We start from the raw sequence: 22,373 nt of genomic DNA, 5'->3' as shown, positions 1-22,373 counted from the left end.
GAACCTGTATCGTTAAGGAAGGGGAACAGAGGGTGGTGTGCAATCGGAGTAGAGGGCGCATACAGCAGAGGTGTCCCCACTCGCTTCCTCAAACCCTCCCAGGCCCAGCTAAGGGTTTCAATTGTATTTATTTGATTAACTGTTCTGTGGTAAGGCTTATAGCCGTATTTCCTGCAAGTCTCTGCATAACCATACCCCTAAATATTTGACAGCACCATCTGACCATTTGAGTGGGAATTCCGAGTTTGTTTCAAACGAGGCGTCAGTCAGCGGTAATATTGAGTATTTTGACCAATTTACTTGTATTCCAGACATTCCACCGTAACAGAGGACCTCTCTCAACACAGGATTGAGGTTTTTGTCTGGTTTACGAATATATAATGTTATGTCATCCGCATACATTGATATTATAAGACTCCTACCGGTGAACCCCAGTCCGCGTGCGGTGTGGTGTTGGCGAATTCTTGCCGCTAGGGTCTCCATTGCTACTGCGAACAGCAGCGGCAAAAGCGGACACCCCTGCCTGGTCCCGCAAGTGATATAGAACGGGTCAGATATTAGAATATTTGCTCTGAGTCGGGCTGTGGGTTTTGTATATAGCAGGCTAATGAGTTTGACGAAATTGGGGCTAAATCCCAATCTGGGCAGGATAGCGAATAGAAAGGGCCACACCAGGGAGTCAAACGCCTTAGTGGCATCTAGAAAGAGAGTGACAGCTGGCAGAAAGGGGTTAATCTGGTGCACCGCAACAAAAAACATACGCAAGTTGGGGGCTGTTGACCTTCCCGGGATGATCCCTGACTGATCTGGTCTGGCTAGGAGTGGTAAAGGTGGCTGTAGTCGCAGGAGTTATCAGGTTTTAAAAGGGAGATGATAGCCGCCTCATGCATAGTCGGTGGGAGGATTCAATTCAATTGATCACAATAGTTGACCGTTCCTAGAACACTGCAGACTCCAGCCACATTGGTAGATGTGGGCGCTGACTAAATATATTTGACTTTGGCAGTGTCATTCAGGAACCCCTTTTCTGAGAATTTATTTCCAATGAAGTTAATCTCTGTAGAAATTTGCATTCTCCATAGTGCAGGGTGAACCCAGTCTCCTGCTGACAGCGAAAGGTGGCTCGGAGACTGTCTAAGCGTTCTTCGATGGTGGGTGAGTGCACCAGAATGACATCGCTGACATTTAAAACTAATTTGAGTCATGCTAACACCCCTCTAATCACGTCTTAGAACACTTCTACCACGCTGGATAGTCCAAAACTCAACTGCTTGTATCTCTGGAGGCCGTACAGTCGAAAACAGTGATGTGCATGGACTCAGGTACCAGCATGAGTAGTATAGATCCATTTTGGAGAAGCAAGTCGACCTGGTGACCTCCACCATTAGTTTGTCTACAGTGGATGTTATGTTTCTTTCTCTTTCTATGGCCATGTTTAGTAGCCGCATGCCAACACAAATCCAGACTTTGCTGGGTTGCCTGGGTTTACTTGCCATAATGATCAGTGAAACCCATGGGGTTGGGTCATCTATGGCTACAATTATGTCCACTTGTTCGAGTTTCCACAACTCCTCCTGCAGTTTGGATCCCAGGTGGAATGCCACCCGCCGGTGGCGTAGTGTAATTGGTTGGATCAATTAATCGATATGATGGCGATACATCCTACTTTTCAGACAGCCATACCTTCAAAAAGAGGTACGAAGTCTTCCAGTAGTGTGGCCTGGCAGCTAAGTTGTATTATGGTGCATCCCTTAGTCACTTATATCCTGGCTTGTGTCGACTGAGTGCCTTGTAAAATGTCTGTTGTAAAGACACCAGCTAGCGGGAGAGGCGTGGTTGTGTCAAAGGGATACACCTTGGTGGTTGTTTGGCAAAGTGGAGGCCTGTCCAGCATGACATGGAAGAAGGTCTGGGCCAGGATGTTGATAGAAGCCCCAGTGTCAGTATGCACTGGTGGTGGGTGTCCTGCTATGGTGATGGTGCATCATGTTGCGTCTCTACCGTGTAGTTGTTCTGGTTTGACCGCCTGTATTATGTGGACCATGCCTTTGAGATATTCATTGTCCATTTCGCCATCTTCCAGCGGGGCACTGGGCCCTCCATGGCGTTGACTGACTATGACTCTACCCCTTTCACACTGGTGTTGAGCAACACACCTTTGCATAGTGGTAGGCTTCCCACACGAGGAGCATTTCTTCCCTTTTGCTGGGCATTTGTCGTGGTGGGGAGATTGGTCTCCACACAAATAGCAGGTTTTGGACAGTGGCGGCAGATTTTGGTGTCCTTTGGTTTTGTCTGGTTTGGCCCCTGAGACCGTCTTCACTGAGCGCTGGAGTGCAGCTTCCATGTGAGCAGCTCATGTCTTGGATAGCTCTTTGAAGCACCTTAGCATTAGAATGTTTTCCAGGGTCATGTTTGGAACCTGGAGTTTCGGCTTCCTCAGTTATGGAGAGGAACAGCCTTGAATGAATTGGGAGCAGGTTTCATCGCCCGCATCTGGCAGACTGCACGTACTGGCAAGATCCTTCAGTCATGAATGGAAGGTGTTCCCCAATTCCTCTGGAGTTTGCCTGGCTTGTTACAGGAGGAAACGCACATAGTCAGCATTTGTGAGCGGTTCAAAATGTGCAGCATGTACAGCTCTCAGCATTGTGTACCTGTTGGGTGGTCCTGCTTCTTTGAGTTGTTGTAAACAGTGGCACCAACAAGGTGTTGAGGCATGGGGTATTCTCTGTCCTCCTCCATACCTGCAGTCATGAAGTAGGTCTCCAACCTCCCCAACCACGCCTTTCATTTGGCTGCTTGGGAAGACAGAGGGTCTTCCACCACAAATGGCTCCATTGCCAGGAAGGATGCCATGTTAGGCAAAGTGTGGGAGAACTAGTGCAGGCGCTTGCTGTAGAGATGAGGGCTTCTGTGATGTGGCAGCGAGTTCTAATCGGGCACTGTTTTCCCCTGCAGTGCTCACTTTGGCTGGTGGAGGCTAAAACCAGTAATACAGTGGGATGTCCCAGTGCCGTGAGTCTCTTGGCTTGGTGTAGTCAGATAACACCTACCTGGAGATGCAGCTGCGAGTAACTCCAGTAGGCAGAATGCTGCTGGCCGAGGCACCCACAGGGGGCCACTAGAGAGGTCAGCACTATCCTGGCTGATGAGGTGTGAAACCCCGAAACCGGTCCTAGGTTGCTTGTTTCCAGTCCAGGGAGGACCTGGCCTGGCAGTTCGGGCTGGACTGTTCCCAATGGGCACAGGGTCAAGACTGATTTGCATATGGCTGGGATCAAACTGGAATTGCATAGTGAGCACAAAAATGATGGATTAGGCCCAGATCTTTTTTTCCTGGGGTGACTGTATGACATTGTTCTGCATTCTGTCCATCAATTATTCTTTTTGCATTTGTCACCCCGAGTGGGACGGATATGCCCAAACGTGGGTCCCATACTCTCCATTTCACCATAGGGGATGCCAGAGCCAAATCCTGGGAGCCTCATGGGAGGGTCCTGGAAACCGTGTTGGCGCCCCGCTAGTCAGACACCAGCCATTGGGGTTTGGGAGTGTGTTGTGAAGATATCTCAACAGGTGGCAGCTGGTCTCTCCAGGAGTTAGATATCAATATCAATTGTCTAGAGCTTCTAGTGGGGTCCTTTGCCATGAGAATTCTGTCCTCCAAGAAGATTTCTTGTTGCATCCTCCTCAGGAGGGAAAAAATACCTGCACTGAGTTACATCAACAAGTTGGGGGGCATGAGATAGTCCCTGCTGGTGGAGATAGCCAACAACTTTTGGCACTATTGCCTGAGTCACAAGATATCTATGATATCAGAGTACATTCCGGGTCAATCCAATCAAGTTGCAGATTGGAACTCCAGATACCTGATAGATTACAGCGATTGACTGCTCCATCCTTGTCAATTAAAATTGATACAGACTGTTTGGGGTCCCTGCAAGGTAGACCTCTGTGCCTCCAAACTGAACCAACAATTTGAGGAGTTCTTCTGCTGGAGGCCTGATCCGTTAGCAAAGGCAACGGCTGCTTTTTCTCAGGATTGGTCAAAGACCCTTAAATTATGCCTTTACCCCATTAACAATCATCCCCAGGGTAGCAATTCAGATCATGTGACAGGTAGCGGAGGTGGAGCTTGTCCCCCATGTGTGGAAAGCACAACCCTGGTTTCTGATCCTCCTAGAGCTAGACGTGCGATCTTCCTTTCCTTCTTCCCTGGTTTCAGATGATGCTCCAGTGCTGTCACGGGGAACTGCATCCAATGATAATTTCGTAGCTGTTGTCCCTGATGGCATAGAGGCTTTCCAGGAGCAGTGGAGTTTGCCATGCATTTCGGATGCAGCTTCAGAGTTCATTCATCAAACGAGCGGAATGCCACCCTCCACCAAGAAGAGGTATATTTCTGCATGGATGTGAGAAGTTGGCCTGGCATATGCTGTCCACTAGTTATAGGGGACACCTTGCACCAGTCCAATTCGACTCTTATGGTGATAGATTAAAAGACAACCTTTAAAGAAAGCTATCCTAGTGGTAGCTGTGGGGAGCAGCCTCAGGCTAAGTCTTGAAGGAGTGTTAAGCTTATTGTTTTACCATAGATAACCTCTTGAATAACCAAATGAAACACAGGTATATATATAAAATATATGTATTTATTCTAAGAATAATCCCACTAGTCTCTTTATGAAACTAGAGGTAAAGATACAATTCAAACAAGCATTGATAGTTACAATAAATAACACTGGAATCATAGGGCCCCAGGGGGGGACCAAACCATATATTAAAAAAGTTTAAAGCAAACAAGATGAGGGTGAAGGCTAATGATACCGCACCTGACAGATGAATAGTGTTTTTAATTAGAATTCATATAGTGCTGTGAACCAAGGAGCACTCCCCTCTAGGCTCCCCAACCAGGAACAAGTCCTACCACAAAATTCAACACAAGAGGGTTCAGCACTATTCAAAAAGGCAATGAGATATATGAATAAATGTCCAAAACGTCGATGTAATTTTCTTTGAAAAAATATTTTCTTTATTTCGTGTTTTCATAAGCATGAAGAATCATAGCCAACGCGTTTCGTCTCTTGAAAAGAGACTTCTTCAGGGCTTCAAAGATCGATATAGCTTGTTTCTTTGTATAATTCAGACTGATAACTGAGAGTTCCAATATTTCAACAACCTTCTTATATGGTGAACATTGTCAGAGTGGCATGGTGGCCCGTAATTCACGGTCTCATCGTTTTCAAATGGTAAACCGAGCACCTGAACGTGGGTGTATTCAAATCCCCCGCTCTACGATGTACATCACCAGGAGGACATGGTTGCCCGTGACTCTCAGTCTCATAAATTTCAAGTAATTGAATAACCAAATGAAAGAGTATTCCACACAGGTATATATATAAAATATATGTATTTAGTCTAAGAATAATCCCACTAGTCTCTTTATGAAACTGGAGGTAAAGATACAATTCAAACAAGCATTGATAGTTACAATAAATAGCACTGGAATCATAGGGCCCGGGGGGGGACCAAACCATATATTAAAAAAGTGGTATAAGAACCACGACAATTCTACAGACAGTGCCTAGGGCACTTTGGGTCGCTGGCCCCTTAAGAAACCACCCAAGATAGTGAGGAAGGGGGCCCACGGGAGACGCGTGCAGAGGTATAAACTACTGTCTGGATCTCGATTAAACCCTATGGAGAATGTCGCGGTTGGAAATTGCAAGAATTAAAAAACTTCTAGCAGGAGTTCAAGTTCAGCAGCTTAGAGTTAAGCTCTTGGAGGGCCCACACCCACGACAGTACTGAGGTACCACTGTTACCTGCCCCAGGGAAGCCGGGTGCATAGGTCGTTTTCGATGTCGGGTCGCGATCTCGTTTTCAATGGAAAAAGGTGAAGAACTGCTGCTGGCGTGAAGCGTCGTCAATGTCTGCAGATTGAAGATGTAGATCTTGAAGGTAAGGACCTGAAAGCAGAGGGGACAGAGTCTGGGTCACGGCACAGTGACCAGGGGACTCAGGAGAAAGAGCCCTTCAATGTCGGATGCTTCCAGGTGGAAGATGGGTAGCTTGGATCGTAAGCCACGGGGTCCAGGAGGCTTCAAGGAAGGCCAGCTTCTGGAGGGCGACTGTCCCACAAAGGATGAAGGCCGCTGCGGTATTAGTGTCCAGATTGGATCCACTAAGCCTTGGCAACCGCAACCCACGCAAGGATCACAAAACAGCTACGGTGCAGACCCACGAGGTCTGAGCAAGGTCTCCAGCAAGGAGACTGTAGAGCAGTCCTGGAGCAACCAGGAGAGCCCTTTAAAGTGAAGATTGACCTCTGCTAGGGCCCACCAGTTGAGAGACAATGGACCGCAGGAGGCAGCAATTTGGCGTGCGTAAAGATGCACCCACGGGTCGCCGGAGCAGGCTAGGGCATCGATCTTTGGCACAGATGATGCTGAGAGGTTGGCTCAATAGTGGGCCAAAGCACAACTTCCCCACTGGTCGGGGTCGTGTGCTGTGCAAGAGGTGGCCGGTGTCCTGGGGCATTGGGGATCTCGACACCCACGGGGTCCACGGTGCTGAGCTTTGTTGTGCACACTCACTGGCCTCTGGGATGCTTGGAAACCCACCTCAAGGTAGGCAGAAGTCTTCGATGTCCGTAGGAGCAGCGGAGTTCCAACTGGGTCACTTGCAGTGTTTCAGGTGCCTGCCAAGCAGTGGGGTAACTCCTTTACCCCAAGGGAGATTTCCTCATTCAGCTGTGAAGTCCAAGATTAATCTGAGGCTCTGGGGACCCTGCACCCAACTTTATCCAAGGATTAGGGGAGTGTCTAAATCAGAGCCCACCAATGAGAGTTCAGGCGGGAAAGGGTGGCTACACCCTCTCCCCTTTGTGTGTTTTCCCACCTGGGCAGGGGACAGGATGCCCCTGAACCAGTTTGAGGTGGTGTATGCAGAAGTGGGCACTGGAGAAGCCTACGTGCAAGTCTGAAAGACATCCTATGGTGCACCCACCCAGTTCTAATCCACATAGTCTGTCTGGGGAGGTGGGAGCACCTCCCTGCAACAAGATCCCTATTGTCCAGCTGCCGTGGCTGGAGTTCTGCCCAGCAACAGGCAGCCAGAGTCGTGTGGGTGGCGGGTAGCATCCATTTTGTACTACCTCTGCACTTTTAAATTGGTTTCTAAAATCTGCCGCTTTTACCATACCGCCCCTCTAGCAGGGGGGAATCATGCCCTCACTCCCATGGTTGGATTGGGGGTATGATTCCTACATGTTTGACACCAAACACGACATGGTTCTGTGCAGCCACTCTCAAGTTATCACGCTATAGCGATTTACTTATAATGCGGTTAAGAGTATATGGTATGGCTGCACTACAAACAACCCAGCAATAGTTTTACGAAGGTTGCAGAAGGGCCCTACTCAGGTAGGGGTTCCCCCTCACACATATCTCAGCACCCTGCCTTGTAGGATTAGCAAGGCCTGCCTTAGGGGTGACCTATGAGGATTTACGTGTTGTATTAAGTGGGATACAGGATACCTATATCCCGGTAAGGGGTGCAAGCACCACCTTACCCAGACTACAGTAGTGGTCTGGTGGTGTCAGTTTGTATGGCTGTCCCAGAGGTGGCACAATAAGTGCTGCAGCCCCTGGTAGGCCTCTGAGGGACCCATGCCCTGGGTACCTAGGGTACCATCTACAAGGGGCTGATAGGGTGTCCTCAGTATCCAATGGTTATGTACCTAGGGTACTCACATCAGATTAGAGAGGAAGCAGATAGGCTGGGGTCCTGGATAGCAGGATCTCAGCCAGACTAGTCAAAAACCATTCAAATACCAGGAAAAAAGTTGGGGGCAACCATAGAGTCAGATTCCACCTTCCTACATACCCCACCCCCCCCCCCCCCCCAAATGAAAGGAGATAAGGCTAACCTTGTCCAGATAAGCCTTTATTTCACTAGCATGGTTGCTCCCTGTCTCATGGTCCACTTGGGACATCCTACCCCAAGGGGTTCTAGAGTTTCTCCAAAGTCTAGGGGAATTACCTGTATTGGGTTTTGGTACAGAAGCAGGCTGTTGGGGTTTCTGAGTCTGGAAGTGAGGCCCTATTTGGGGTGGTCTCAACCTGCTCAGGTCACTGGTCACCATGGAAGCCTTTCTGTCCATGACTGTGTCATATCTGGCCCTAAGGGTCAACCTCTGGCTGCCTACAGCTGCGGGTTGGGTCCCTCTGGTTGGAATAGTGGAGGGCACTGGAAGGTATGGGGCAACTATGCCCCAGGTTTCCTTGTGCCCAACAAAGTCCGTCTGGGGGGTACCTGTACCTAGGGGTAAGGGGGATCCCTCAGTTTGTGGAGGAATGGTCACCTGGCTAGAACTACTCTGCTGGGTGTCCCTAATCTGCTGATGAGGGGGTTCCTCTGGACAGGGATCCACTAAGGGTCCACTGACCTCCCTGACCTCTGCAGCCCTGGGCTGACTGAGGCAGGGTAGAGAGGGGCAGGATACCTGCTCCAGACTGGGTACCACCTTGGAAGGATCTCCTGCCATCAGAGCTGTGACCAGGACAGGCCTGACCACTTCTGGGGCAGTTACTTCACAAGGGGCAGGATCAATTCCCTTAGAAAGTCGACCCTTACCGTTAGTCTGGTGGGGGGAGGACTGTTCCTCACCCCCTATGCTCTCTGTTTGGGTGGAGTGATCCATTGTTTCAGGTTTAACTCCCTTTAATTTCTCCTGGGGTGGAGGTGAGGCCCTCAGGGTCCCATCCACTTTCTCAGGGATGCCCAGCATTCTTAAATGGGCATTGTGGTCTACCTCAGCCCAGGCTGAGATTTCCAGGTCATTCCCCAGTAGACAATCTACAGGTAAGGTTGGGGACACTGCCACTCTCTTTGGGCCAGTGACCCCTCCCCAGCTGAGATTTACCACTGCCATGGGATGGTCTGTCCTAATTCCATCAATATTGGTCACCTGGTATCTAAAGTCAGGTAACAGCTGTTCTGGGGGCACTAGTCTCCTTGTCACCATGGTGACACTAGCCCCTGTGTCCCTGTAGGCCACAGCCTTCTGACCATTGATCTTTGGCTCTTGTCTGTACCTGCCCAAGATATTGGGACTCATGGTAAAGTTGGCAAACCCCATGCCACCATCACAGACTAGAGTTGCTTGTGTAGGGGAGGACCTGGTTAGGCCAGAGTCCACCTGAGTTCCCCAAGAAATCCCAACTAAGTTTTTGGGCGCACTCCCACCACCTGGGGGATTACTACTAGTAGTAACGGGAGGTGTTGGAGCTGCAATGGGAGGAACATTTTCTTTATTGCCATTCTTTGGACAACTGGAGTCAGTTTTCCAGTGGCCAGGTTGCTTGCACACATGGCAATATGGTTTCTTATTGGAAGAGGAAGGATTTTGGGACCCACCCCCAGAACTGGATTGTTGGGGCCCTTCAGAGGACTGTTCTGTTTTATTATCCCCACCTTTCTCTTTGGGCTTTGTGGAATCTTTCTTCTGGTCACCACCTTGATTCTTGGGCCTAATCCTGGTTCTGACCCATTTGTCTGCCTTCTTTCCCAATTCTTGGGGAGAGGTCAGATCAGAGTCTACCAGGTACTGGTGTAAGAGTTGGTTTTGACAATTACTAAGGATATGCTCCCTCATGATGAGATTGTATAATCCCTGATAATCATTTACTTTACTGCCATTTAACCAACCCTCCAGAGCCTTGGTAGCACAATCCACAAAGTCTACCCAATCTTGATTTTGTGCTTTCTGGGTATCTCTGAACTTTAACCTGTATTGATCAGTGGTTAGACTAAACCCATCTATCAAAGCATTTTTCAAGATATAATAATCATCTGCATCCTCTTCCCTAACAGAGAGGAGCTTGTCTCTTCCTTTGTCAGCAAAGGAGAGCCATAAGATTGCTGCCCACTGATCTACTGGGACCCCTTGAACTTTACAGGCCCTTTCAAGTGCAGTGATCCATTTATGGATATCATCCCCTGACTGATAGGGGGGCACAATCTTATACAGGTTCCTATGGTCAGGAGCTTTCTCTCTAACTCTAGGGGTATTATTACTGCCACCAGGGGTCTCTAGACCCCACTTTCTTGAAGCTTTCTGAAGCTCCAGAGACTCCCTGTCTAATGCTAACTGTTCTCTCCTGAGCTGAAGCTTAACTTGCTCAAACTGGATCAGTCTCCTTTTCCTCTCTTGGGAGGACTCTCTTCTCTGAGAAGAGGCAGTGGTCCTTGTGGATCTCTTAGAATGGTTAGATTCCTCTGAGGGGGATCTGTCCCTTCTGTTTGGATCCACCACTCTCTCATTAGGGATGGAGGGAGTGCCTCTTGGGCCATCACCTCCATGTTGTGAGTGGTCTGGTTCATCCAGGTCAAGTTCATTGTCCTCTTCCTGGTCCTCATCAGAGTCCACCACCTGGGTGTCCTCTTCTGTGGGATGCCCACCCAACCTGTCTACCCCATCAAACACTAAAGTCTGCTTGAAGTCTGCAATGAGCAGAATTTCTCCGAGACGTTGAGTGTTGGCACCTTTGTTTGTCTTCAAATGTCTAGCAGTGCACATCTCCCTAAACTCAGCAAAAGTGAGATTGTCATACCTGTCGACTGGGACCTTTGAAGGTCCTTCCAGGGCCTTATGGGCTCCCGATCCTGAAGGCATTTCTAGTGTAGTGGATTGTTGCATCTACCTACACTAGGTGTGGCCTACTGAACCCTTTCTTGAGTTGTAGTCAAGGTGTGCTAAGCCCTCTACACACAACTCTTAAGTTCAGTAGAACTTATTGTATTCTAAGCTAAATTTATATGTACCTTTAGTACCAAAGTGGCTTTCACTTTAGAAATTCAATTTGTCATCTGGTAAAACAATGGCAAGCTTGAATCCAACCGCTGCACACCAATGTGAGAAGTTGGCCTGGCATATGCTGTCCACTAGTTATAGGGGACACCTTGCACCAGTCCAATTCGACTCATATGGTGATAGGTTAAAAGACAACTTTTAAAGAAAGCTATCCTAGTGGTAGCTGTGGAGAGCAGCCTTTAGGCTAAGTCTTGAAGGAGTGTTAAGCTTATTGTTTTACCATAGATAACCTCTTGAATAACCAAATGAAAGAGTAGTCCACACAGGTATATATATAAAATATATGTATTTATTCTAAGAATAATCCCACTAGTCTCTTTATGAAACTGGAAGTAAAGATACAATTCAAACAAGCATTGATAGTTACAATAAATAGCACTGGAATCATAAGGCCCCGGGGGCTCTCAGATATGATAGGCTATAAAGCGAGAGGTTGACCAGGGTTCTGTAAACCTGTGAAGTGCCCCCTTTATCTAGTGGGCCCAGGTGTTATTGTGTCTGGTGGTGCTGTAAAGGCCTATTGCAGCCTGCTAAGGTGTGTCTGAGCAGTACGTAGTGGTAGAATTAAGATTTGTGGAGAGAGAATTCAGTTTGAAGGATAAGAAGGGATTTCATGTTGTCACCCTCCAACACATCCCCCAGTTTTGACATGCCTGGCCGCCTTCCATGCACCCAGTCATTCACCACCAATGTATATGCAGCCCAGTAGTAGAGACAGATGTTGGCCCTGGCCAGGCGTCTATCGAATGTGGATCTTACACATTTGTCAAAGGAAATTCTGGGGGTACAGGCCTATATGAATTTATGAATTTTAGCTGTGATGGCATCAAACCATTGTTTGGGATGGAAAAGGGGAAATTCTGGAGGGCGTTCAATAGGCAAGGAAGGACTCCCATATTGTTTATTTAACTTGTATTTTATATTTTTACTGCACTTACCTATTTCCATTGTTGATTGGTTTGACCTGAAGCGGTGCACTGGGCTCTAGAGTGTTATGGCATTTGATTCTTATCAGTTGCGGCACTCTTTTCTTCTAATAATTAATTGGCACTGCTGCCTCCACTCATCCTTCAAACAGCTTCATCATATTGGCGACAAGATCCTGTCCTGTCATTGAGCCCACTAACATCTAGGTGATTTTTGCTGCTCTCCCGAGGAGCTGTAGCAATGTCTGGAAGCAACTTTTTTTGCTTTTTATATATGTATTTTGGAGAATGTATTTGTTTTCTGTACACGAGTGCTGATTTAACAGATTGCTGTGGTAAGTAGAGTTGCTGGGACAGAAATGATTTAGAAGAAGATTTATTTCCGTTCATCACACCCAGGACTGGGAGCGTCTGACATCCACAGGTCTCCCTCGCAACTGACTCATGTTACTGAGAGACCTGTAGATGTCATTTCATTGCCCAAGCATGGAATAACAGTAGACTATACATAACATTAAAACATAACATCAAGACAAAACAAATAATTGGTTTGTGATTTGTATACACTTCGAATTCACGTCCCTAAATATATGATTTGAATTTATGTATTGCCCAGACACATGCAAGTGCTTCCCGCTCGATAGTGCTGTATCGCGTCTCAGCAGGTTGCAGTGTCCTGGAGGCAAACGCAATGGTATGTTCCTTAACACCAACCCATTGTCTAAGTACAGCACCAAGGCCTGACAAGCTTGCATCACATTCAAAAAGCATTTTCAACCACCCTGACAAGGTTGCAAATCTGGTGCATCCTCAGTTAGGTGTTTGACTTTGTCAAAAGTGCTGTGTAAATCATTGTTCCAGGTGAACTTTGAACCCTTTTTTAGCAACACTCTGAGAGGCTCTACTGTCTGTGCATAACCATGCACAAATCTGGCATAGTATTCTGCCAAGCCCAAAGACGAACATAGGGCATCGTTATCTTTGGGCGGGGCAGCATCGCATATTGCCCTGATTAATGAAAATGGACTTGATACCTTCCGGACATAAAGTATGTCCTAAATAGTCACACTCCTGAAAACCAAACTTACATTTCTCATGTCTGCTGATCATACCAGCACTGCACAATTTTGAAAGAACCTTGTATAAGATGGTATTATGGGCCTCACAACTGCGCGCAAACACCAGAATGTCATCCTGGTAAGCTTGGACTACAGGTATGTCTTCCAAGAGGGTGTTCATGAGCTTCTGGAACACACAAGTAGCGGAGGCGACCCCAAACAGCAGTTAAATAAACCAAATGGGGTCACAAATGTTGTAGGTTCCTGTGACTCAGTGCTGAGGGGAATTTGGTGGTAGGCTGACTGCAAATCTATGATGGAAAATAACTTTGAGCCCCCCAGAAAGGCCAACAGATCATGTAGTTTGGGGAGGGGATGGCAGTCTATAAGGATATTGCTGTTAAGTGAGCGCAAGTCAGCACAAAGCCTAACCTCCCCTGATTTCTTAGGAACAACTACAGTGGGAGACACCCATGAAGAGGAATCACAAGGTACAATTATTCCTTCAGAACAAAGGCTATTCACACTTTCTTCAATTCATCCGTGACACTGAACGGCAAAGGGCAAACCTTATATACCACCGGTTGAGCTTCTGGCTTCAAACGAATATGATGTTCAAAACTTAGTACAATCCCCACCTTATCAGAAACAAACTGTGGGAAACTGACTGAAAATTGTTTCAATGTCTGTAGTAGTTCCTTGAAAGGAAGGGTGGTTAATATCTACAATACACATGTCACTCTCTAAATACCCTTCTGGAAGTTCCCAAGAACCACCTGGTTATCCAGACTCCAGAGCAAGTTTAGATACAGTCCTATTCTGGCCAAATCTTGCCAGCCAAAAATGTTCTCCCTCTAACTGGAACATACACCTTAGTGATGGTGTGTCGACCCAAACACTCCACTCTTTAATTAAAATAACCAAGCATATCATTCTCAGTTTCCCAAAATGCTTTGGAATTAACGTCTGTTTGAGAAAGTACCACAGAATTTTCCTATTTCTCCGGAAATATAACATCAGATAAGATTGTGATCGGTGACCCAGAGTAAGCCATAACTTGAAGTGATACATCTCCAATCATAACATCACATCATGGACCATTTATGTTGCTTACTCCAAACACGGTGTTGCATTCAATAGTCAAAACTACGTTACTAAGTTTCTCAGAACAACTGTGGACATCTTCAGATATTTCAATGCTGTTAACCCTGGACGATTTATTTGCACTTTTGCAGACAACTTGAAAATGTTCCACCTTTTTGCAAGACATACATCTTTTGACGATAGCAGGAAAATTAGGAAAATTACATATGTGTGTCCTTGCCCACACATTAAACATATTAAGAATTGCTTGAAATGTTGTTTTCCTGGGTTATTGCCAATGTTTATCAGACCAAAAGTAACCTCATTGTCTACACTAACTGAGCTGACCTCATGGATAGCTCTAGTGGAAATCATTGATCATTCTATTCCTTTTGCCAGGTCAATTGTTTCAGAAATGGTGGGATTTCTGCAGCTGTGGAGTCTTTCCTCATTTTTTTGTGAATAGCTTGCAAACACAAATTGATCTTGTATAGATATATCCACGCTTGCATCAAATTCACAATTTGATGCTAGAATTCTTAACACTGACACATTCTCCTCAACAATTTCATCTGAACTTTGCTTTCTTTTGAAAAAATTGAGCCATTCAAGCAAAATTCTAGGTTCCTCATCAAACTGTTTGCCCATTCATTTCAATGCTTCCTTGTATGGATCCCAATCATATCCTGAGCCCCTAGTGGAAGAACTCGTGGTAAATTGTGAAAAACTTTCTGTGCTGCTAATCCAATTCAGCTATACAAAACTGCTGCTTTAAGTGCTGGTGAGAACCGTGTAGCATCAATTTCCACCAAATAATTCTCAGATCCTTACCCACTGATGCCACTTAACATTGTGTTTGCCATGTATTTGTAAGAAAGGAGGTGGCAAAGTAATCTTACATAGAAGCCATGAGTAAAAAATATTTTACATTTTGCTGAAATATTGCAAAGCACCAATGACAAGCGAAAATATCCTGATAGGCAGTCACAATAACAAAAGCAAGGAGTTTCACAACAAGGCAGACAGAAATAAACCAACAAAATGAAGAGATGAAAATAAATGCCTGTATTTCTTCTGGCTGCCTGCGTAGGAAGGTAGTCCCAAAGGTTTTCAGCTCAATAAACAGTTAAAATGAGCATGTACCTGATTGCGGTTGAACCTTGCCAGGAATACTGCGCATTGTAAAATGTGTGCATGTGACAGAGCAATCTGAAGAAGACATGCAAATGCAAATGCGCACACAACATGTAGTGCATGGTCGCCTGACGCAATGATGTGAAACTACCTGAGAGGCTTTGCAGAACTGCTGCTTGTGGCTGCACGCATAGAAGGGCACGCACATGAGTGTAGGCACGTGCATGTTCTCAAGATGTGCAGAACACGCTTGCGGCGACGCCATGAATAAGATTGAAATCCTTTAAGACAGAGTGAAAAAAAAAAATAATAACTCTGGAGGGCTCAGAAACACAACTCCGACGAGTAATTGTAAAGGGGAAGGTCGACGAACAGCCAGGCGTTGATAGCTTTTGGCAGCGGGCTTGCAGAGCAGATTTAACATCCAGCATTTAGAGAGAGGGTTCGCGCGCAGGAGTTGACCTGCATGTGCTATGCGCCACCTTTCCTATGTAAACCTCGAGTGTAAGAATTGGTTTGAATGTGCCTCTCGCGGCCTCTTCCACGTGAAACTATTCAACGTTTAATACATTGTTTGTGCTGTCATGTACACACACGCATGCGTGTGATGTCAGGGTTGCTGTTTTTAATTGGACTCAAACCAAGTTAGCGCGATGGAGATTGCCTCACATGTATATCAACTCTGTGTTGCACTTACCACAAGCAGGATTGAAAGGTGAGATGGATTACCTTTGGGACATCATCGTTTTGCTGGAAAAAAAATATATTTTATGGTTCACATTTTAATGTGATGTTTTCTTCATTATCTCCATAAAATAAGACATATTTAAGTACCATACGGCAGTACATTTTAATATTTCAAGATTTGAACTGCTCAACAAGTTATGCAACTATCACTATTTTTACAAATACCTGGAAAAACCAAGTATTAGGTAGAAACAATGGATATCTATTTTCAAAAATTACTTAGTTGCGATAGATGTTATGAAATATGATTCTCAACATAAAGCAGCTCTGCTATTCAATCATCTCAGGCCACGCTGGTCAAAGTGTTTATGATAATCTGGCAGAAGTTGATGCACCACATGGGGAGTTTGGCGGGTGAGATGAGTACAAAGAGGCAAAAGAAAGGTTAACAAACAGTTTGATAAGGAACCCAGCATTTTGTTAGAGTGCCATCATTTTGTGCAAATGTAAACAAGAACTTGATGAGAGTGTGGAAGAATAAAATGCAGCACTGCATATTCTATCAGGTACTCGTGAATTTCAAGCAATGGTTGACATGCACAGAAGAGATCAATTTGTATTTAACCATGCTTTGAAGAAAATTCTAGAAAGTAACATTCAATGTTATAGGTTTGATTCAAGAGATCATGTGAGCAATTTTGCTTTTTGCCCAGCTGTTAACAAAAGGTGCAATGTTTGTAAAAAAAAAGGGGGCATTTTCAGGTAGTTTGTAAATCTACTAATAGAAAAGTAAAGATCAATACAACTGCTTTGGATGAATGTGAAAGGGATTTGGAGAATGTACTACTTATCCTAGATAAACCGTCATATAAAAATACCAGTGGTATTAAAGGGTCTTTGTGTGAAGCTATCATTGACGGAATATGCATTGGTGTGATGGCGGATTCGGAAGCACCTATACCTATATTTTCAGACAGGAATTATTATAAGAATTGGCCTAGATCTTGTGAGATACTTATGGTAATCCCAAAGCATTTGGTGGCCATGATATTAATATGATTGGGTTTTTCATAGATCAGGGTGAGTGTTCAGGCAGGAAAGCCCAAACAAAGATTTATATTGCAAAGAAAGAGAAGATTTACTGGGATGGAAAGATTTAGCATTTTTAGGTGTTATGCTTAAACCAGGTTCTGACACTCTCATTGTTATTGGAGGTCAAATAGTTTTAAGGTTAACTTTTTATTAATTTGCAAATATGTAAAAGCTGCATTGAGTACATCAGACAATCTCAAATCATCGGCACTAGATTCCGTCCACCCCCCATCCCATCCAGATTCATACATACCGAAAGAAATAACAAGTATTCTGCAGGGAATGAGTGGAGAGGCAAATGCAAGGACAGAACTGTCAGGGATTGATCCGAGGAAACAGTAGAAAAAGTCGAATAGGGAGTGAGAAACAAAACACCCTGAAACCCCTTTCCCCTCCCTAACCCCCCCTCCCTCCCTCCCTGAACCGGTGTGCTAGGCGCATATCTCTGAAGAACCGCGTATAGGGGTAAATGAGCAGAGTTATGATCTTCCTCCGCTGGTTGTGGATCAGTAAGCCGAAGGTATTTGGGGCAAGTCACCTCATTCATCTTGAGCGCCAGTAAAGACAGGAATGGGACCAACCAGACAGCCCTCAAAGATTTCGTAGAATTCGTCAGGGTGGCCTGAATACGTTCCATGCCTACGATATACCATAATTTGTGGAGCCAGCCTGTATGAGTCGGTCAGGTCTGTGTGCCCCATAAAGAAAGGATATGTTGAACAGCCGCCAATTCCAGGCCCATCTGTTTTCCTCTGACCGACTTTAGAGGATAAATGAGTGCGTTGGGGAGCCCTAGTAGGGTGTAGGCATGAAATCGGGGGACCTCGGTCTCAAATTGCTTGTCTATATCGTCTAAAACAGTACCCCAATAACCAGTCACTTCCTTACAATCCCACAAGAGATGGGTCAGTGTACCTTCCTCATCACACCCCCTCCAACATGTCGGGCTACGATCAGGGTTCCCTCTATTTAATCTGGCCGGGGTCAGGTACCAATAAGTGACCACCTTGACTGCCGCTTTCCTAATAGCCGTATTGTGGGCCGTGTGATTGGCCGAAAGTATATATTGCGCCATTCTTTCTTCATAAGGTCTCTTCCAATTTCCTGCTCCCAACGTCGCTGTCCTGCAGAGTGTGAGGGAGGAGCCGGGGGACGCAGCATACTATATAGTTCAGAAATCATCCTTTTGTCTGAGACTTTGGTTATGAGCCACTTCTCATATATGGTGAGCTTTCTGTGAACCAACGACTGTACCTCAGGATGAAGCAGCCAGTGACGAATTTGGAAATATTGGTATCTTTGCGGCGCGATCATTACATAGGATTGTTGCACCTCCGCAAATGGGAGGAACCCATGTAAATCAAAAAGGTGTCCCGCTGATTTGCATTCCGATGCCCGCCATTGTGGGAATGCTCGTACTTCCAGCCCATGTGGGAAGTCCGGATTGTCGAAGATAGGCGTTAAAGGCGAGGGAAAGCAAGTGAACCCGTGCTTGACTGCCACGGAGTCCCAAACACTGAGCAGTGTGTTCGTGATTGGGGATCCCCTGAGGTTTGGTGGTCTGTCTAGCCGCTTTAAAAAAGGCACCTTCCACAGGGAAAGCTTCGCAAGTGCTCGGTCCTGGAACAGCCATCGTTTTTCCGACTCCGGTCTGCTCCACTCCACCAGGTATCCTAATTGTGATGCTCTAAAGTACTCGAGAAAATTCAGAATACCCAGCCCTCCTTCGTCTGGATGTCTGTGGGATAGATCTCTGCGCATACGTGCCCCGGCCCAGATGAAATGCTGCACCATTCTTTGTAGTTTGTGAAGGGTCCCCGGTGGGGGCCAGGCAGGTATGGTTTAAAAAAGGTAGAGGGCTTTGGGCAGGATATTCATTTTTATAGCTGCTATGTGGTCTAGAAGAGACAAAGAATGTTTTTACCACTGTCAAAGATCCCTTTGAACGTGGGATAGGAGCTTAGTGTAGTTCTGTGTAACCGTTCATGCAACCGATGGAGCCAGGTCTATCCCAAGATAGGTGATCGTGTCCCAAGATTGCAACTCTCCATATTGTGGCCTTTCAGCCTCGCCACGAACCGCCCCACTCCCCAGGTGCAAGATCATGGATTTTCCGACGTTTACCCTAAAACCGTAGACCTGACCGAAGGCCGCCAACTCCCTCAGGAAGGCCGGCACTGATCGCTCAGGGGACTCTAGGGTCGCCAGGATATCATTGGCATATAAACTCACAGTGTGGCGTTCCCCTCCAAATGGAATACCCAAGATGTCCGGATTATCCCAAATTTTTTGCGCTAAGGGTTCCACATAAAGCGCAAAGAGAAGGGGTGACAATGGGCACCCCTGTCTCGTACCTCTCTGTATGTCAAAGGACCGGGTAGCCACCCCATTTACCCTAATGATTCCCGTTGGCTTATCATAGCAACTCGCAACCCAGGCTCTGAAGCAATTTCCTACGCCAAAATGGGCTAAGGTTTTGTCGAGAAACCCCCAGCTAACTCTGTCGAAAGCCTTTTTGGCGTCGACCGACCATAGCAAGGCGTCCATGTTGGTGTGATGGGCTTTGTCTATCAAATGTAGGAGGCGTTTAGTGTTGTCACTGCTTTGTCGATTAGATAGGAATCCGGACTGGTCCGGTTCAATAATCCCGGGGAGGCACGGGCCCAACCTATACGCAAGCACCCCAGTAAACAACTTAAGATCTAGATTGAGGAGGGAAATCAGGCGATATGAACTACACTTAGTGGCATCCTTACCCGGCTTAGGAATGACTACAATGTCGGCAGCCAACATGTCGGAAGGGATGGTCCCGGGCCCCTGAAAGGAGTTAAAAAGCTGTGTTAATATCGGGGCAAGAGTGGGCAGAAGGCTTTATAAAATCCCGTCGAGAAGCCATCAGGGCCCGGCGCTTTCAGTGGTTTGAGGCGGGAAGTCGCCCCAATCACCTCCTCAACCCTAATGGGCATCTCCAGAGCTTCGGCTCCCGCAGCGTTTAACACCGTCGTAGCGGCCCCCTTAAGATATGCTTCCCCATCGTCATTCAACCGCGGGGCAGTGCCATATAACTTGGAGTAGAAGTCCCAGAGGACCGCAGCAATCTCCTCGTCTCCGTCGACCAGGTCCCCTTTGTCATTCTGAAGTGTGTGTATTTTTGCTCGCTGATCGCTGGCCCTAAGTTTGCTGGCTAGGAGTCGTCCCATTTTGTTCCCTCCCACATAGTAAGAGTGCTTCAGCCGAAAGGCTGGATACTCGGCTCTATCCAAGTCAAGCGCCGCGAGCTGCGCCCTCGCTGCGCCCTCGCTGCGCCCTCGCTGCGCCCTCGCTGCCTTAAGTTGGCGTCATATCCGAGGTGCGCAAATGCGCTGGTGTATACATTCTAGCTCCGTCACTCGGGCAGTAAGGAGCTCCCTATTCTCTTTACGTTCTTTGGATTCAGCCGCGGAGATGGCAATCATTTCCCCTCGTACCACGGCCTTGAGTGCCCCGCAAAGCGCCAAGCTCGATATGTCTGGGGAGTCATTTGTCGTGAGATAGTCAGCAATGCATTTATGTATTTGTTGGGGTACCCCTGCCCTAGAGAGCAAGTTTTCCCTGAGTCTCCACCTCCCCTGAGTTCTACGATTCGAGGGCATGCAAAGAGTTAGTGTCACTGCGTCGTGGTCTGAGAGGGCTGCTGGAACGATTTTTACTGTATCTACCAATGCGTTTACCTCTGTAGACCCGAAGAAATGATCCAACCTGGCGTATGTGTGATGTGCATGAGAGTAAAAGGAGAATTGCATGAGGTGGGGATGAGCTTCCCTCCATAAATCTAACAGACCCCTGTCCCTGAGCCACTCCCTCCCTGTCTGCGAGAGCGCCCCAGTTTGGCCGTATGGCTGCCGTGACCGGTCAGCTGCTGCATCCATAACCAAATTGAGATCCCTCCCACCACCATCCTTCTTTCCTGGGGACACATGACCTCCGACAAAGCCGACTTCAGAAATTGTTCTTGCCCCGAGTTTGGGGCATAGAGAGAGCCCACCACCATCAGAGCGCCCCCCCACCCAGATCGTGTATGCCAGTAGGCGGCCCCTTAATTTCTGCCACTTCGCTCCCAATCGTACCTGGGAAAGATTTAGCTATCAGAATGGCAACCCCTGCCTTCTTATCAGGTGTGGAGGGAAAAAACTGATGGGGAAAAGCCCGGGATCGCATCCGGTGCCAGTCTAGGGAGAAGGTGGGTCTCTTGCAGCAGGCAAACTGACGCCCTGAGTTCTCCAAATATGATAAGAGTGCTCTCCTTTTAGTGGGGTTGTTCAGCCCCTTCACATTAAGGGTGAGAATCTGCAGTGTGGATCCTGACATGGGGCGATTACAAAATCAAACTGCTAGAGTTGATGGGAAGGACCCCACCTGCCCACCCAACTACCCCATGAGTGCTTGACCCCTTATGCTTTCGAGCGTGCACCCCCGTAGACCCCCTCCCTGTGTAGCACACCGGTTCCCCTCTCCCTCTCCCTCCCCTTCCCTAACCCCAACATCCCCCCAACTCCCTTGCCAGAAACCCTTCCCCTCCTCCCCACCCCTCCTCCTTGAACCCCCCCTGCCCTCCCTAACCCCAACTAGAAAACCCCAATGTTGCCCCAATGTCCCTAGCCCAACTCGCAGAAATGTGGGCATGTGGTGAGAAAAATATCGGGGTAGTGTGTGTTCCAAGTGTCCCGGGCCCCCCACCCCCTGACCCCCCACCGGCCTCTGTAATGTCATTGCTATACAATCCCTGTGGTAAGGTCACGGGGGAGTCGTTGCAGCGGTTTCCTTCGGACTGTTTCAAGTGCCGCCACTCTTTCTTGTGCCATGGTATCAGCGTTCGGTCGTCTTTCTTGGTTGGGAGAGCGTCTGCGACTCACTTTCTGCCATCCATTTTCTGGTGAACGTTGTGTACGGCTGGGCGACTCCTCTGTGGCTCGGTGTTCCAAGCCAAGAATCTCACAAGTTTCTTGGAGGGAGCTGAGTCGGTGTAGTTTGCCATTCAATTTAAAAATCAGGCGAAAGGGGTGGCCCCAGGAGTACGCCACTCCTTGTTCTCTCAGATGTGTGGTCACCTCTCGAAAAGCTTTCCTATTTGGCAGGGAAATGGAGGCCAGGTCCTGATAAAGAGCTATGGAGTGCCCTTGATATAGTAGTGGTTGTTTCGATCGAGCCTCCCGCAAGATTCTTTCTTTGAGAGGAAAGTCCGGCAGGAAGGCTAATATGTCAGGGGGAGGAGCAGGAGCCCGTCTCGCCTGCCCCACTGTAGTGTAGTTCCTATATTCCTGATAGGCTCTGCGCATTGGAATAATATACACTATAGATTTGACATAGGACTAAGGTCAGTATGTCTCTATCGAGTACATTAAACTTAATTACTTGTGTGTGCCAGCTAACTAAGAGGTCACTAGAAACTACTCGAATAAACAAGAAAGGATTAATCTCTGACAACCGCATAAACATGACAACTTTGTTTCCCTTTAGAATCGGAACAGTCTCAGAATC

This window comes from Triturus cristatus, chromosome 7, assembly GCF_964204655.1.
Source record: "Triturus cristatus chromosome 7, aTriCri1.1, whole genome shotgun sequence".
Taxonomy (NCBI): Eukaryota; Metazoa; Chordata; class Amphibia; order Caudata; family Salamandridae; genus Triturus; species Triturus cristatus.
The sequence above is the reverse complement of the archived record's forward strand: the minus strand, read 5'-3'. Positions refer to the sequence as shown.